Genomic DNA, 4,903 nt, shown 5'->3' with positions numbered 1-4,903 from the left:
ACAAGCACGTCCATAAAATGCAATGATGTCTGTATGAGGCACGGTGGGAGGGCAAAGGTGGCCTGTGCTTCTGGGTACCTACTGAATGTTCACACTGTTAGGACATGGACATCTATCCAAGGCACAATTCATAGTGTATCATCGAATCTCACTCTTTCTTTTACTCGAATGAAGAGTTGTACAGAGTTACTTGAGTTGTGTTTTGCTCAGCTCTCTCTTTCTCTTTGAATGTGTGTGTGTGTGTGTGTGTGTGTGTGTGTGTGCGCGTGTGCGTGCGCGTGTGCGTGTGCGTGTGTGTGTGTGTCCGTGCACATATTTGAGCAGCTGCTTAACTTCCATTTAGCATCACTGCTGGTACTTACAACATACTGTAGGTGTATATATAGCGAGCATTTTTAAATGTGTCTGTGCATTTGTGTATCTGTATTTACAGCACATATACGTAGGTGTATAGCAAGTATTTTTGAATGTGTGTGTGTGTGTGTGTGTATCTGTATCTGAGTTAGTGTGGGGCACATCACTGAGGTGTGAATACTTGCAGCTGAAGATTTCCTCCCGGTGAGGCGTCAGTCCAGGTGAGGGTGAGTGCTGCTCTCATTACTCTTCATTAGAAATGGCTGCAGCCCTCGGTGGAGCTGCGCGTGGTGGGGGAAGGAGGCGGGCGCCACTGCAGCAGCTCTCCTCAGCTCCTCAGCCCTCCAACCCTGAGCCTGATAACGAGCCCATCAGCAGCACACGCCGGAGGACCAGGCACGGGTCACAGCAGCCACAACACCCCACACCAGTGGAACACGCTTTCTTACGACCTCCTTCCTTCCCACCTTATCTCGCTCTCCTTTCTCTCTCTCTCGCTCTGCCTTTCACTCTCACTCTCATTCTCTTGTTTCTTTATGGTATGCTGTCTTCTTTACTTTTTTCTGTGTGTCTACACCTCTCTCTCTCCCTCTCTCTCTTCTCTCTCTCTCTCCTCTCCAGCCTCCAGGATAGATGAAGGCCACAGGTCTCTGCCCCTCTCCCCTCTGACACTCATTTGACATGTCTGTCTGCTGAAGCCTGCCCTCATCTCTGGTGGCCCATTGCTCTGAGGTCGTTTGTCTCAGTCAGACAGGAGCAGCCCTAATCGCACACCTCTCTCTCTAAGGAGCCACGGACCAGACCTGTGCTCTCACAGTCTGAACTTACACAGATACACTTCTGGCAAAGTCCAGCCAAACAAACTTTTAAAACTCACATTGGAATTACTTCATAGCCTGGGTGAATCCAGACGAACCTGTTGGCAAATTTGAATTTTAGGAAGTCTAGAGGCCCTCCTATCGAAGCCAATTTCCAAATGACCCAAAGGAACCAATCATACCGGCTTACCTTACCGTGGGTCTGAGAGAAGCACAGTTTCAATCCTCTATATATTGTGTTTTTGTACATATAGCAGAATTGACAATAAAGTTGGCTTTGACTTATCTAGCATGAGGGGCTTGATATGACAATCAGAGGAGAATTAGCAGCATTGTTCAACACCACCAATGGCGGCAAGTAGTTGACTGGTCGACAGCTATTCTGAAAAAGACTTATAAAAATCAGGGAAAATGTTGTGAAATCCCAAATATTGTCCTTGGAATTGAGTAAACTGCATTTACTGTAAAACCTGTGTTTACAGTGTGACAGTTTACATGGTAGTTGTTACAAGAGAGATGTGCTTGCTGTACTTATTACGATTTCATAAAAATGTAATACAATTTCACTGCTGGTTACAGCCCTTGGAAATTGGAAGTGAATGAATGTAACCCAAACTCATTCTCAGTAACTGAGACTAGCTGTTAGCTATCCAGGCTAATTAATTCAGTAATGTACTCACAAATTTGAATGCAATAAGTGCAAACAGGATGTAATCTTGGTCAAAGAAAAGCAAAACAAAAACTGTTGTATTTATCTACCTGGTGAAACGCATGCCTTGTTCTCTGATGGGTGGTCTATGCTGCTGGCATTCTTTGTCTGTTACACAGGTTGACAGTTCCCCTGCTATGCTCCTGAGAGCAGAGCTTGTTTTCCCCTGCAGGGGCATTCTGCAGGTTCACCCAAACTTCCCCACACAGATGCGCGTGTAATTAAGAGGCACACAAACACGCCCAGGCATCCAGGCACACACATCCAGCATCTCACACACATGCATGTACACATGCCCACTCACAGACACTGTGCTGTAGATGGATGTGTAAACCATCCCAAGAGCTCTGGAAGCACAATCCACCAGTGCAGTTATTCTGGAAGTTCGAGAGAGAGAGAGAGAGAGAGAGAGAAAGGGATGGAGAGAGAGAGAGAGAGAGAGGGATGGAGAGAGAGAGAGAGAGCATTCTCAGACCACTGGAGCGGAGAATCGGCCTGTCCTGTGCACTCTTCTGTTCCATCTCTTTGGCTGCAAGGGTCAGACAGATCGGATTGAGGAGAAGGAAGGTGTAGGGAAGGAAGAGTGAGAGGGCAGAGAGGAGATAGAGAGCGGAGGGGAGAGAGAGAGGGAGGGAGGGAGGGAGGAAAAGAGAGGGAGTGAGAGAGAGGAAAGGGAACATGTGAATTGTGGAGGGACCCTCCTGTCACTGACAACATCTGCCACCTGACAGCAGTGTGATGGATGGTTCCAGATTTTCATTACCGAACAGTAAAACATTTGAACTATAAATCTCTCACATTGTACAGAGCAAGGCACCCTACTGCCAGATAGAGAAATGTGCGCAAGCGAAGGCTTTTTGAAAAGCTTTTCATACAGGTCATAAAGGAGCAAACTAGATTTAGTGCTACATTTCTCTACACACTTTTAAAGAATGCTTTGAAAAATCAAAAATCATCAAATTCAAGGTGTTGATATGGACTGCACTGGATGCTGTAGGCTCATTCATGTACAGTACATCCTTACAGTACAGGTCTAGGTTTCAATTGCTCTGATAATTACTAGAATGCAAGCTACAGTTTGCTTGAACCATTCCTAGCTCCTATTAGCTCCATTGTTGCCATGCTATGAAAGAGGTAAGTATTTTAGTTTCTATGCTTTGTAAGTGTGTTTCTATGCCAGAAGCTCACACGTAAGGAAAGTTTCCATGGCCTGCCAGGGTGTTACTCAGGGAAATCAACCCCTTAGCATGTCAGCGCTGCTTTGCTCAGCTGTCATTGGTGACTTGGCAACTTGGCAGAGGGTCACATGTAATGGTGATTGTGTCATATAGTCTTACAGCTGGGCTACACCAGATGTGGAGCTAAAGCGCTCCATGATATATGCTATAATGCCACTGTCATGTCTGGTGTAGCCAGCTCCATTGATTATAGTGGAGGCTAATTGTTGCAGCATACTGTACACTACTGCGAACAGAATGCTTCAATGACTTGCATGGTGTAGCCTACCCATTATAAGTCATCTTGGACAAAGAGGAGTGATTGCTGGACAAAGCTCTGTGGAACTCCCTGTAGGTCACACAAGGTAAACTAGAAAAGCACTCAGAGAGCGCAGACCTCTGCCTGTATTGTTCCTCCTAGGTTGTCATTCATTTGAACCTAAAGCTCCTCTCAGAATCCATCCATCACTTTTTGAGTTATCTTGCTAACAAACAGACAAACAGACAGACAAACAAACAAACCCAGATGAAAACATAACAATTCTCCATCCCTCCAGTGCCTCTAACAGACAGGCATTCCTGATGTGTAATGACCAGCATCTTGATTTGGAGACAACACAAACTCGATGTTACAAACTTTCAGTCAACAGACTATAGGCGTGAGGCATGAGGTTGCAGTAAGCCTCTATATTTTTGTTCTGAGAAGCAGCTGTTCTTTGTGACCTCTTTTCCTCCCCACAAATAAAGTTTTCAGTCATGAGTTAGAGTGTAGCCTCTGACACACATCAAGCAACACCTTATCCCTCCCTCTCTAACAGTGTAGTGTCGCAAGTCTCCCTCAACTTGCAAAACTGTCTCCAATTTCTCCAAAACTATACTTTAACATCTAAAGAAGCGAATTTCCAATCCACCGACTCCTTCCTTAGACCCTGACAGAGTCAATTTGAGGCAAGCAACTGGCATTTCAATTCTAATTGCTCCAGTTAAGCTTTGCCTCAGTATTAAACTTACCGTACCAGTGGTCAATCATACAATTGTACAACCATAACCAAGCCTGGGTTATTAAAATGTTAAAAACAAGCCACCCAAAGTAGGAACTACTGAACCGCAAATAATTTGCGGAGGTGACACTGCCCATTTACAATAAAACAAACAGTAAAAGAGAAAATTGATATGCAATTAGAGAAACCATTGTTTTACTCCACAATGACAGATCTCTGGTCTAGCAGAACCATGCCACCATATCTGAGCCTGAGAGCTCGTTTTATTGATGGGGACTGGACGCTGAGCAGTATCTGCCTCCAGATGCCCTTCCCCGATGGCCATATAGGGGAACTAATAGCTCAAAGGCTGAAAGAATCTTTGGTGTCCTGGAAGAAAGCCATATGGAGTGCATGACCTTCCAGCCTGGTCTCACAGAATTCTGTGAAATGTACACGGACCCTTAACTAAAAATCTGTGCCAGTTTCACGGATTTGCCTTAAATTCTGTGTTGGGCTCACGGAATTAATTTCTATGTATGTTAATGGCAAGCAGCATCCGTGGTCCACCCACAGATTCCTTAACTGCATCGGAATCACTACAAATCCGTGGACGGACCACAGAGGTAACAACAGTGCAATTGAATGGCTTTTATTCCCGTGGTCACCTCACGGGTTGTTTCAAAACTTGCGCTCTCCAAATTGGCGTGGTTTAAACGTGGCCTGTAGGTTTATGGTAGCCTATTGTTTAGAAAGTAAATAAACTTCACTTTATTATATTTTTGTTGTTCACTTTGGCTGATCAGACGTCAACTCGACATTAAG

The 4,903-nt window shown here is 45.0% G+C and overlaps 1 long non-coding RNA gene across 2 annotated transcripts in view; it reads left to right on the top strand.

The window, feature by feature from the left end:
* The first annotated feature begins 4,845 nt into the window (after positions 1-4,845).
* LOC134101226 (uncharacterized) overlaps positions 4,846-4,903 on the top strand; it is a 7,003-nt gene continuing 6,945 nt past the window's right edge. For both annotated transcript variants that reach the window (XR_009941363.1, XR_009941362.1), the window contains exon 1: positions 4,846-4,903. This exon is cut by the window's right edge. This is a non-coding gene — a long non-coding RNA (uncharacterized LOC134101226).

Source organism: Sardina pilchardus, chromosome 2, assembly GCF_963854185.1.
Source record: "Sardina pilchardus chromosome 2, fSarPil1.1, whole genome shotgun sequence".
NCBI lineage: Eukaryota > Metazoa > Chordata > Actinopteri > Clupeiformes > Clupeidae > Sardina > Sardina pilchardus.
Note: the sequence above shows the minus strand (reverse complement) of the source record. Positions and strands in the feature narration are given on the sequence as shown.